Source organism: Somniosus microcephalus, chromosome 17 (genome assembly GCF_052327205.1).
Source record: "Somniosus microcephalus isolate GS21.2 chromosome 17, FLI_Smic_1.0, whole genome shotgun sequence".
Lineage (NCBI taxonomy): Eukaryota > Metazoa > Chordata > Chondrichthyes > Squaliformes > Somniosidae > Somniosus > Somniosus microcephalus.
Genome location: NC_141003.1, coordinates 69,495,837 through 69,509,211, shown reverse-complemented (window position 1 = coordinate 69,509,211; position 13,375 = coordinate 69,495,837). Strand labels below are relative to the sequence as shown.

Genomic DNA, 13,375 nt, shown 5'->3' with positions numbered 1-13,375 from the left:
CAATGCAAGAGGCCAAGGACGGTGAGGTCCGAGTGGGAATGGAGCGGTGAATTAAAAGTTCAGTGTAGTGTTTACTCTTTGGCAGTTTTTAACTGGTTCATATGATACCATTTCTTGTACTTAACGCCCTTTTCCCCCGGTAACTGAATCAAATAAACCGCGGGGTTCAATCGGTCTATAATCATATGCGGTCCCCACCACCTGGGCTCAAAGACATGCTTCTTTTTCCCATAATTTGGAATCATTACGGTGTCCCCCACCTGATACTCAAAGGGACATACTTTCTTGTCAAAGTACCTTTTAATTTGTCTTTTTGACTTCCCCAATTTCGTGGCCACAAATCGATTCATCTGATCGGTGTGATCTGCCACTTGTTCCAGCCACTTGGAACTACATGGTTCCATTGTCAAGGGGCTCATCCCTGTTAGTGTTAGCTGGCCTGGCGTTCTCATGAGTCTCCCCGTCATGGCCTGATATGGGGAGACTCCTGTTGTTTTATGAGGTGTGGACCTCATTGCCATTAAGCACATTGGCAGCATGTTTGCCCATTGTTTGGGGTGGTCTGCACACAATTCTTTTAACATTAACTTGAGGGCCCTGTTCCCCCTTTCGACCCCTCCGGATGACTGGGGGTTGTGGGCAATATGTAGTTTGTGTTTTATCCCCAACATTTCCTGCAGGTGGGTAAAAATCTTACCGGTAAAGTGCGAACCTTGATCGCTGTCCACTTGTACCGGTACTCCCCACCTACAAAACACGTGATTTAATAGTGTTTTGGCTGCCGTGATTGCGGTGTTGGAGCGGCAGGGGAATGCTTTGATCCATTTAGTGAATTGATCCACCACCACTAGGGCATGCTGAAAATTGCCTTGCGCCTGTGGAAGTGGCCCAATGAAGTCTACCTGGAGGTGAGTCCATGGCCCTTGAGGTGGGGGGGCACTTTGAAGCAAGACTCGGTTAGTGCACGTGGGAGGATTGTGCTGCAGGCACGGTAGGCACCGTGCCACATATAGGTTGATTGTTTCCCTCATGGAAGGCCACCAAGCTGTGGATGCTACCTTATAGGAGGTTACCAGGGCTGAATAGTGCCCTGCCGTGGGGTGGGAGTGAAAGAGGGAGAGCAGTTCCTGACCCACCTCTGGTGGAACACACACCGCCGGGCAGGCGTGTGGCTTTCTTTAGAACATCAGCAACTGCTCCGCTGAGTCAGGGGCAGTGCCTAGTGTGGTATTGGGGTCCCGGCTGTCGGTTGAGGAAGGGGTCTGTTGGGGGCAGTGCCTAGTGTGGTATTGGGGGCCCAGCTGTCGGTTGAGGAAGGGGTCTGTCAGGGGCAGTGGCTAGTGTGGTATTGGGGCCCAGGCTGTCGGTTGGGGAAGGGGTCTGTCAGGGGCAGTGCCTAGTGTGGTATTGGGGCCCAGGCTGTCGGTTGGGGAAGGGGTCTGTCAGGGGCAGTGGCTAGTGTGGTATTGGGGCCCAGGCTCTCAGTTGAGGAAGGGGTCTGTCAGGGGCAGTGCCTAGTGTGGTATTGGGGTCCCGGCTGTCGGTTGGGGAAGGGGTCTGTCAGGGGCAGTGCCTAGTGTGGTATTGGGGGCCCAGGCAGTCGGTTGGGGAGGGGGTCTGCCAGGGGCAGTGGCTAGTATGGTATTGGGGTCCCGGCTGTCGGTTGGGGAGGGGGTCTGCCAGGGGCAGTGGCTAGTGTCGTATTGGGGTCCCGGCTGTCGGTTGGGGAGGGGGTCTGCCAGGGACAGTGCCTTGTGTGGTATTGGGGGCCCAGGCAGTCGGTTGGGGAGGGGGTCTGTCAGGGGCAGTGGCTAGTGTGGTATTGGGGCCCAGGCTGTCGGTTGGGGAGGGGGTCTGCCAGGGGCAGTGGCTAGTGTGGTATTGGGGTCCGGCTGTCGTTTGGGGAGGGGGTCTGCCTTCCTTGTGCCAGGCGCTTACAACGGCATATGGCCAGTATTGCTGCTGCAGGGATTTTAAATCTAGGTGATCTGTTGGGAAGCCCTTGCTAACAGCATTGCAGAGCTCAACAACTATATCCTCTATTTCCCAATAATCACAGCGTCCTTGGCTGCTCTGGAATTTCCCGCACTATGTGGACCCCCTTTTCTATGGGCTGCTACCTTTTCTATGAAGCAGGGCTGGGGTCGCTGTTTATGGTGTGGAGATGCCGGTGTTGGACTGGGGTGGACAAATTGTACGGTAGTCATTTTTGTGGTATGGGGGCAAGGAGAGCATGTGTTTATAGTATAGGCACTATCGGACCAAATATTCACGGGTCTATCTGAGATTTCTTTCACGGCGGTTAGAAGTGCAGCGATTTCTGCATGTTGTGAGGACTGTCGGTTGCATCGTCGCTGGATGGTTCTCTCTGGCAATACCACAGCATAGCCGGTGTGGGGGGATCCCTCGATGTGATATGAGGACCCATCGATGTAGACATCTGGGGCTCCCTGTCTGGGCTCTTTCTGCACAGGATGGATCTCAAAGTTAATCAGGGGTAGCGGACATTCATGCGGATCCCCCTCATAAACCAGAAATTGTGGCAGCAAAGTTTGGAAATTATACCAATGTCTCTTTCCATAAATTCCAATGTCCATTTGCTGAGGCGCTGCGAGGAAACTAGCGAATCTCCAGGTTTCATCAGTAGGTTCAGAGGGGTGTGAGCGCTTTGAAAGATGGTCGCTTGTAGCCCAGAAATAAAGGTAAAATGATGTACCGCCCAAAGACGGCCAGCAGGTGGAGCTCGCATGCGCTATACGTCTTTTCTGCCCCCTGCAGGATTCGAGGCGCATATGCAATGGGCTGCAGTCGATCAGCTCGCGTTTGGCACAGGACTGTGGCGAGGCTTTGTTCTGTGGCCCCGACCTCCAAATGGAAGGGCTGCGTGGGATCCGGAGGAATCAGACATGCGGCCTGTATCACTGCAGTTTTTAATTTGGCCACGGACTGGGTGTGAGCATCAGTCCATGCCTGGCGTAGGTCATCACCCTGCAGTTGTATCCAATCATACAGGGGTTTTGCGCACTCTGCAAAGCCTGGGATAAAGTTCCTTTGGTACCCCACTGAAGGATTGGGATTTGAACCAGTTGAATGTTGCAGTCGAGCGACGCAGCATGACAACCTAGTTTCAGTCGAGACTAGTTTAAAAACACAATGGACTGAACTACAAAAGTGATTAAGCATGTGGAGATATGAGAAGCTGATTAACCTTTGAGCCATGTCCAATCAGGAGTCACTGATCGGCCGAAGCCACAATGAAGTAAGAAAGGACCCTGCTGTCCAGATAACTGGACAAACTTAGATAAAAGACAGAACTAAAAGAAGGGGCTTAGCTAACGATGTAAAGTTATAATTAGGTTGTTTTTGAAGGAATATAATTGGGGAGGGGGGCGGCTGTTGCCACGAAGCCAGACTGGCCAAGGAATAAGTAATGTAATCAAGGCTATCGATGTGCTCCAGTCTTGTACTGTATATAAGCTTGTGAATTTTGTTGATCGGGGAGAAGGTGCTCGCACAGACCGTGGGGTCTGAGACGCTTCTCCCAGAGCTCTGTTTTCAATAAACTGTACCTTTTACTTTACCACAGATTAGATGTGAATTTATTGTCACCCAACAAATTGGCGCTGCGAGCAGGGTACTGCAGAGCTGGAAGACCGCCTGCACCAGTGAGCGGGGCGAGTAAGCAGATCTTTGACCGTCAAGAAATTGGATCACTCGGAAGGGCGGTGTGACAGCAACGCAGTATCGAAAGAATCTGGTATCCGTGACAGGTGAGAGATGCAGTTTAAATAGTAGTTAAGTTGATTGAAACCTGATGTGTTATTTAGGAATGTAAATGTCTCGAGGACCCATACTGAGCCGGAATTAAGAGGGCGACTGGGCCCCACATGAAGGCCAGAGTTAGTTGGGAATCCGAGACAGACTAAAAGTCTCTCTGCTGTGTTGCGTTGCGGGATCTGTTGGATTACATTAAGTGATGTATTGTGCTAATGTATTAGAGCCTGCAAGTGCCAGACGAGCAACTCTGACAGGGATAGTTACAAGTCAGGACCGCCACCATCTAGTGGTGGACGATAGGTAAGACCTCTGAGAACGAGTTACTAGGGTGGACCGGAACGCGGTAAACTAGTGAAAAAAAATATTAATACATTATGGCGGAAGGCGGAGGCCCAGACTGGGGTCCACCAGGATCGATGAGTCGGCTCTATGCTGACGACCAAAAGGGTTTGATCGATAAAATGAAGAAAGATGGGTGGGATCCACTAGAAAAACCAATAACACAGCGGGAGTGGTGGGAAAAGCAGAAACAAAAGAAAACTAAGAAAGCAGGAGTAATTTTAATACATCAGGTAGTAATGTTAACAAAAAGGGTTAAGACACAAACCAGTAAGATGGAAGAACAAGAAATAAGAATAGCAGAATTAGAAACTTTAGTAGAAAGGATGGAATTGACAGGCAAGGGAAAAGGAGACGAACGGGATAAAGAAAACCCCCTGCCGTATGCCTCGGCTCCACCTAGAGACGAAAATGATATTCCAGTAGTGCCGATGGCACCCGTAATACGACACCCAGTGCCAGCTCAAAGTCGATATCGGGCTTTCTCCCCTCTTGAAAAACAAGCCATTCTTAAAGATTTAGGAACCCTTAAACCCCGTAGTCAGAACTCAGAGTTCTGGAGGAATTTAGAGGAAATATGGGAAATCCATGATTTACATCCTCGAGACAGCCACCAGTTAGTTAGGGCGAAATGCCCAGCCGACAAATGGAGAAATGTAAACCCCGCTGCAGGCATGCAAGACGGAGCGTGGGTGGATGCAGTACCTGCGGGTGCCGCACTGGCGGCACAGCGGGCAGCATACGGGCCCTTTAAGATCGCAGTAGAAACGGCACTTGGGGCCCCTACTATAAACTGGGGAAAAATCCAATCAATAAAGCAAAGAAAGGGAGAATCTAGTAGTGATTATGGAGAACGATTGTTTGACGCCTATTGCGAATCGTCAGGGCGAGCAAACCCACAACGAACAGACCAGCCCTTCATCCAGATGTTTAAGGATGGACTCTCATCGGCACACCAAGCCATCCTAAAAATGGGGGTAGTAGCCGCCCCTACGTATGATCTCGCAGTTCAATGGGCATGTCAGATAGACGCAAAGGAATCTGAACACACCGAAAAGGGAGGTGTAAAAGTTAAACAGGAAAGGGTAGCAGCAGGGGAGGCATCACAATCAAACAAGAGGATTCAGGGGAACTGTTATAATTGTGGGAAGATGGGACATATGGCAAAGGATTGCAGGAGTGGAAAGAAAGGGGGATGTGACTATTGCGGTAAGCCAGGACACCAGAGTTACAGCTGTTGGCAGAAGAAAGGAAACGTGGACCAGACACAGGGCACTTATCTCAGTCCGGAGGATAGAAGGGACTTTCTTGAGTACCTCAAGTCGAAAGGGAAGAGTCAATGACGGGAGGCGGCCCCCGTAAAAGGAGGCTCGGATAACCGAGTCTATGTAGCAGCATTATTAGGGGGCCGACCATGTGAAATGTTAGTTGACACAGGAGCATCAGTATCCTTGACTGATTTGCCCCTTCCAACAACCAAGGAATATATATATATAGTAGGATTAGGGGGTATAAAAATTAAGGCTTATAAAAGTGAGGTACAAGTTTTAGAGTTAACAGGAAAACTCCTCCCCGCCCACTTTTATGTGTGTCCAAATAACGAAGGTACCATATTGGGAATAGACTTGCTAAAAGAATTTAACATATTGGTGGACTCCGCGCAAAATAAAATTGTTTGGTCCAAAGCAGATGGGTCCAAGGTCAGTATAGATAAACCATGCACCAATTTGGCTAGGGTAGGGAGTGCAGCATCTTTGAGCAGGGATTGGGAACTAGAACGGAAACCATACGGGACCATATGCAAAATTATGAAAGGGATTTGGGCTAAGACAAAACAGGACACCGGACAGGTAAAAATGGAGCCAATCACGGTTCCAGGTCCGGAACACAAGCCCCATAAGCAATACCCTATTAAACCAGAAGCCCGGGAAGCGGTACAAGAAATAGTGCGTGATCTGGAAGAAAGGGGCATAATTAGGATTACCGAAAGCACGACCAACTCGCCCGTATGGCCAGTCACCAAACCGGATAAATCATTCCGACTGACTATTGATTATACGGAATTAAACAAGGTAACGCCCAAATTGCACCCAATAGTGGCCAGCCCATCCACAATCTTAAATGCCTTGAACTCGGAGCACAAGATTTTTACAGTTTTGGACATAGCTAATGGATTCTGGTCTTTACCTTTAGACCAGGAATCCCAGAATAAGTTTGCCTTTACGGTCGGGGAAAGACAGTATACATGGACTAGGCTACCTCAGGGGTTCCATAACAGCCCGGCGGTATTCCACCGGGTAATGAGTTCACTGTTAGAAACAGTGAACCTCAACCCGTACCGCAGCACTGTATTGCAATACGTGGATGACCTGTTAATCGCCTCGGAAGATGAGCATGGACATGCAGCTGCGTTAACTGAAGTCCTACAAGCCCTGGAAATAGGAGGGTTCAAGATAAACCCTAAGAAAGCTCAAATCGGGCAGAGCACAGTTATTTACCTGGGACAACAATTGTCACAGAGGACCAGAGCCATGCCAGGTGACCGACAGAAGGCCATACAAGAGATGCCCCGACCGGTCTCAGTACGAGGAGTCAGGAAGGTTTTAGGTCTCTTTAATTATAGTAGGAATTTTATAGCGAACTTTGCAGCTATAGCGGAACCCATCCAGAAATTGGTGAAAGGGGGGAGTCCCGGTAATACCCCGGTAGAGTGGGGACCAGAACAGGAGCAGGCATATGGGAGTTTAAAACAAGCGCTGATAGTGGCCCCTGGCCTCGGTCTACCCGACATGAGGAAACCATTCCACATTCATTGTGAAAACGAAGGGGGGTTCTACGCCGCCGTGATAACCCAACAACATGGGGACAGGCGACGGCCGGTAGCATATTACTTCACTAAACAGTCATCCGTAGCCACTGGATTATCACGATGTGTAGCAGCACTGGATTGCGCAGCGTGGGCGGTAAAGGTTAGGGAGCCCACAGTAATGACCGGGGACATTATCCTCCATACCAGACACACGATAGTAGAAATGTTAAATAATAATAAGCTACGGTCAGTATCTAACATGCGAAGGGCACGTTGGGAGACGGTCCTAATACCTAAGGACGAATCAGTGGTAATTGTTAGGGATACGGGGGAGAATCCCGCGGAAGGGATCCTGGGATCAGGGGAACCCCACGTATGTGCAGAAGTAGATGAGGAAGTAGACGGAGACCCTTTGGAGGAAGATCCTCTGGAAGACCCACAGCTTACCCTGTACGTGGACGGCTCCAGAAAATATGTTGACGGGTCTCCCCGAACTGGGTGGGCAGTCGTAAATGAAAAATTAGAAACAGTATTGTCCGGCAGATTGGACGGGGCATTATCAGCCCAAGTGGCAGAATTAGTAGCACTCACTGAGGCCCTGACCCTGGCAGAAGGAAAAACAGTAAATATTTACACAGATAGTAGATATGCGTTTGGAGTGGTGCACGATTATATGATAGCTTGGGGAAGAAGGGGACTTGTCACTGCAGGAGGAGATCTTATCAGACATCAACAGCGAATAGGGGCCCTCTTGGAAGCTGCAAAAGCACCAAAGCAGGCAGCAGTCGTAAAAATTAAAGCCCATCAGAAGGTAGAAACCCGCCAACAAGAGGGCAATCGGGCCGCAGATTTGGCAGCGCAGCAGGCATTAGAACAGGAACTACCGGTAGCAAGTACACAGGTAGACCAGATAGACATCGGAAGGTTGCACCAGGATACCGCGCCGGGAGAAAGGCAGGAATGGTATCGGGTAGGAGGTAGAGCAGATGATCAGGGGGTTTGGCGAAAGAACGGGAAGGTAATAGCCCCCGCTTGTATTCGACAAACACTCTTGGAGTTACACCATGGCATAGATCATGCGGGCAGAGGGGCGATGACCCATCTGGTAGGACAAGAATGGTGGTGGCCAGGTGTAGGAAGGGATGTAGCAAAGTATTGTCAAAAGTGTCTGACATGCGCCCAGCATAACCCAGGACGGCCAGTAAAAATACGAATGGCCCACCAGCCGAGACCTAGAGGCCCTTGGGAAAAGATACAAATAGATTTCACCGGACCATTACCAAGTTCCAGGGGGAAGAGATATTGCTTGGTAATTATAGACCAGTTTACTCGATGGGTCGAGGCCTTCCCTACTAGGGACTGCTCAGCCACCACAGTGTCAAGAATAATGGCAGAAGAAATAATTCCCCGATGGGGAGTACCAATCCAAATCGATTCAGATCAGGGGACACATTTTACAGGGATAGTAATGAAAAAGATATGCGAATGGATGGGAATAAAGCAAAAATTCCATATTCCCTATCATCCCCAGAGTTCGGGAATGGTGGAACGAATGAACCGGACTTTGAAAACAGCCTTAGCCAAGATGTTAGGGGAAAAGCAACAGCAATGGGTAAATGTATTACCAACCGTGTTAATGAAGTTAAGGGTGAGCCCAAACCGAACGACGGGTTTGTCCCCTTACGAATTAATGACGGGGAGAGTGATGCAACTCCCCCATGGAATAATAACAGGAGGAGAGGATATAGGCCCTCTGAGAGATAGAGTCCGTAGGTACGTCTTGGAACTAAGTAACCAGTTAAAGGAAATTCGACTCGTAGCATCGGTATTAGAGAAAGTAGCTAATGACACAGCTGAAGCCCTGTCTGAAATAAGTGCAGAAATGGTGGCTATGAGAACAATAGCTCTCCAGAATAGGATGGCCCTTGATTATCTCCTAGCTAAAGAAGGTGGCACACGCGCAATGATAGGCGCTGAGTGCTACACCTACATACCAGATAGCTCAGAGAATATAACCAATTTGGCCGAGCATATACAAAAGGAGGTAAAGAAATTACACCAAACCTCAGGGGCAGGTTGGTTGGACTGGCTCTTCGGAGGATCATGGGGATCGTATTTGATACATGGATTTATAATTGTTGTTGTAGTGATGACAATATGTTGTGTTATGACAACGATTTTGAAAGTATGTTGTAAATTGGCCCTCGCTGGCATTCCAGTAGCATCTGGAGATGCGATAAAACCCTGGCTATCAACGACAGACGAACTGCAAGCAACAGGAGAAGACGACGAAGACAACGAGTCTCACATGTAAAGAGTCACATGATGAGCAACGAAGGACGAGCTCAGGACAATTGAGCCCAACCCTCAATACAGGGTGACTACCCGGTGGATGGCAAGAAACGGCATTGGAAGTTGGTATCCCGGGGCAAAATCTAAATTTGTACCGGGACCAATAGGAGGGATTGAAGGATTGGGATTTGAACCAGTTGAATGTTGCAGTCGAGCGACACAGCATGACAACCTAGTTTCAGTCGAGACTAGTTTAAAAACACAATGGACTGAACTACAAAAGTGATTAAGCATGTGGAGATATGAGAAGCTGATTAACCTTTGAGCCATGTCCAATCAGGAGTCACTGATCGGCCGAAGCCACAATGAAGTAAGAAAGGACCCTGCTGTCCAGATAACTGGACAAACTTAGATAAAAGACAGAACTAAAAGAAGGGGCTTAGCTAACGATGTAAAGTTATAATTAGGTTGTTTTTGAAGGAATATAATTGGGGAGGGGGGCGGCTGTTGCCACGAAGCCAGACTGGCCAAGGAATAAGTAATGTAATCAAGGCTATCGATGTGCTCCAGTCTTGTACTGTATATAAGCTTGTGAATTTTGTTGATCGGGGAGAAGGTGCTCGCACAGACCGCGGGGTCTGAGACGCTTCTCCCAGAGCTCTGTTTTCAATAAACTGCACCTTTTACTTTACCACAGATTAGATGTGAATTTATTTTCACCCAACACCCACCAAACCCAAGAATGATCGTAGGGCTGTTTTGGAAGTGGGTAATGGTAGTCGCTGTATTATTTCCACCTTGTGGGAGTCGGGGGACGATCCCTCTGGAGAATAGGACACTCCTAGAAAGGTGACCCGTTCTTTTACCAACTGAGCCTTATGGGGATTCACCTTTAGTCCCGCCTGAGCCAACAATGTCAACAGTTCGTGCAAAAGGGACAGATGCTCCTCCATGTTATCGGTTGCCAGCAGTAGATCGTCTACGTACTGTAGCAAGCAGGTAGGGCGGGAAAAGTCTTTTAAAACTGCAGCCATTCTTTTGTGGAAGATCGTGGGGGCATTGTGGAACCCCTGAGGCAGGCATGTCCAGGTGTAGCCCTGGTCCTCAAATGTGAACGCGAATTTGTACTGGTCCTCTCTTTTAACAGGAATACTCCAGAATCCATTGGCGATGTCGAGGGTCGAGAAGTACTTGGAACCAGCAGGATTTGAAATAATATGGTGGGAGCTTCTCTTACTACCAGTGAGCAGGCTGGCATTACAGAATTTAACTTTCTGTAATCAATAGTCAGTCGCCAGCTGCTATCAGGCTTTTTAACCAGCCAGGTGGGTGAATTGGTTGTGAAAGTGCCTGTCCTAACAACACCCTGCTCAACTAGGGATTTTATGGTGTCTCGGATGTAAGGGTGACTCTCCCTTGGGATGGGGTACTGTTTAGTGAATGAGTTGGGGGGGGTTCCTCAATAGACTCTTCGCCTGCCATTTTTCCACAATTGTGCTTGCACGTGGCAAACACCGCTAGGTGTTCCTGAATTAGTTTTGCTACAGCTTCATTTTTGCTCCCCGGAGGGTCATACTCGGATGGCTTTTTAATAGCAAAAACCGAGTGAGCATCTGAAATTTTTATCACTCATGCATTATTTCTCAATCCCATCCAAACACAGTCCCGATTGTAATCTATTACCGCGCCATACTGATCCAACACATCAGTCCCTAAATTTCCCCTTCCGTCGGGGGTGATCATCAGCATCGGCGCTGGGACCTTACAGGTGAGGCCTCCCAGCTGAAGTTCAGAGGCCTTCCCTGTATACGCGATGGTTGTATCACCATTAAACCCTTTAAGGGCCATACAACCCTTGCCCGCTGCTGCCTGGCGTTCAGGGTATGGGGTGTGGATGATGGTAACGGCTGAGCCAGTGTCTATAAGCATAATCTACTGCCGGCCCCCTTTTAAGATAACAAGGACTACTGGTCTCCCGCTACCATCACGTCAGAACCCCACTTCCGACCAATCTTTGGGGGCCAAACCCCATCATAGGGTGGATCCTTGGAGGGGTCCCTCCAATGGGTGTGCATTGATGATAGGATTTTACATTCCCAATGGGTGTGCATTGGCGATAGGATTTTACATTCCCAATGGGTGTGCATTGACGATAGGATTTTACATTCCCAATGGGTGTGCATTGGCGATTGCGTGCACTGGTAAATAATTTTGCACCCCCCCCACCCCGCCGTGACAATTTGGGCTTTCATGAGGGTCATCAACTGGTCCAATCATTGATCCGTCCCAGAAGGGTAACTAACTGAGCCAATTGTTGTTCCATCCCAGAGGGTTAGGGTTCGTCCCTCGGGAGGTATCTATGCGTTGCATCGTGGTCTCGTGCCTGTCTGGGTCTCCTGCAGTGTTTTGCGAGGTGACCTTACAATTAAAGCACTGTCCCCTAAAGGGGTAATACCTAGCTCCCTCCACCGCTGACACTGGTTTCTTTGCGGTGGGCGGTGACTTCACCTTTAACTGGTCTTTTACCGTCTCCCAGTCTCTATATCTGGCCACTGATCGGCGGGCCTCACGGCTATGCCCAGGGTGGTTTTAACTAAAGAGTGGAGTTGGGTCAGGAACATCGTTTTGAATTGTTCCTGATTCCTTCCTGCTGCAGCATTTGCGGGTGTCTGGTTCTGGGCACGTTCATAGATATCGTACAGGCGATTACTGAAGGCTCTAGGGTTCTCATCTGGGCACTGTTTGGTCTGACTAAGCATAGCCACTACGTTTAAGTTTTGGATCCCTAAATGGTTTAGGATCTGGGTCACGACTGCATCGGTCGCTGTGCCATGCTGGAGGATCGTGTCTGGCAGATTATTCTTTAAAGAAGTGGAACAGGCCAAGAGGAGGACTCGTGTTAAGTCTCCCTCTTCTAACTCTGGGTGACCCCTCCTGAAATCTGCCCACCTCCTATTAACTACCAGTGGGTCATCCTCATCATTAATGGGCCCCAACTTGTGGCTACATGCCGTGAGTCGGTATGGTTATTAGTGATGTGACCATGCACATTACGCTGTAAAGAGGTGGTCACTACTGCTACGGTTGGCCCTTGTGTCTCCAAGGTATCCCATCCTTCACCGCCCTCCTGGGGATTATACTGACTGCCTTCCTCTTCCCAATCTGGCTCCCCCTCACCCCCATCTGTTGTCTCTGTTACGGCTTCCCGTGTTACTGCGGATACTAGCGCCTGTTGCTGTCCTAATTTACTCTTTAGCCGCGCTATTTCTAGGTGGCAGTGGGAGTGGTCTGCCTCCCTATGTGGCTTCTTAATTGCCTCCCTTGATGCCCCCCTAACATCTTCTACTTCCTGACGGAGCCCCAGGTTTTCCAATTTAGATTTCTTGATTTCTAATCTGGTTTCATTTGCTGCAGCGACAGCTGCTCCTGCATTTAAATTTGAGAGGCTTTGTTGCTGTAGCAATGAAGCTGCCTGCTCGGCTCCTCTTTCTAGTTGCCTGATACTGTGGCTTAATCGATCGATTTCTTGTCTCAAATGCTGGCTTTCTCCCTCCTTTAACTGCCTAACAAGTTGGATGCCTTCTTCTTTCTGTTCTTTCATACTTTGAATCTCTTTTTCTTTTAGGTGAATCTCTTTGACTTTTAGTTCTTTTAAATCTTGTATCTCTCCCTTTAAATCTCAAATCTCTTTTGCATCCTGCCTCATTAATTCCTCATCTCCTGGATAAATGCCACGAGCTCCCCAAAGGATGCATGTTGCCCCTTACAGATGCATCGTGTCCATAACTCTTGTAAGTCCCTTATGGACACCTTTTCGTATATTTTCTCATGGTAGGCTACAGCTACGTCTTTTGCTGGCTTTTTGTATGCCCCCGATCACTTCATCCTATGTCTTTTGAATTTACTTTTAAACTTCGTACCACAGGTTAGAATTGCAACTCCCGAAATTTCCAATTGTTTAAAGGAATGATCTAAAGCTGTCTCGCCAAATCCTGACGAGCCCCCAGTTTTGTAAGCTTTTTATTTTGACTGGTGTTAAATTGACAGCAAGACCAATTCTTTTGAAACTACTTGGAATAAGTTTATTAAACACACACACTCATGCACATCAAAACAATAGCCTATTGGCATCCTATGGACTCTACTCGATTACAACAG

At 48.7% G+C, this 13,375-nt stretch overlaps 1 long non-coding RNA gene across 1 annotated transcript; it reads left to right on the top strand.

The window, feature by feature from the left end:
* Positions 1–2,131: 2,131 nt before the first annotated feature.
* On the top strand, positions 2,132–9,908 carry LOC147105830 (uncharacterized). Its single transcript, XR_015081597.1, has 3 exons — positions 2,132–2,194; positions 3,587–3,770; positions 9,145–9,908. It is a non-coding gene; the product is annotated as an uncharacterized LOC147105830 (long non-coding RNA).
* Positions 9,909–13,375: the final 3,467 nt, after the last annotated feature.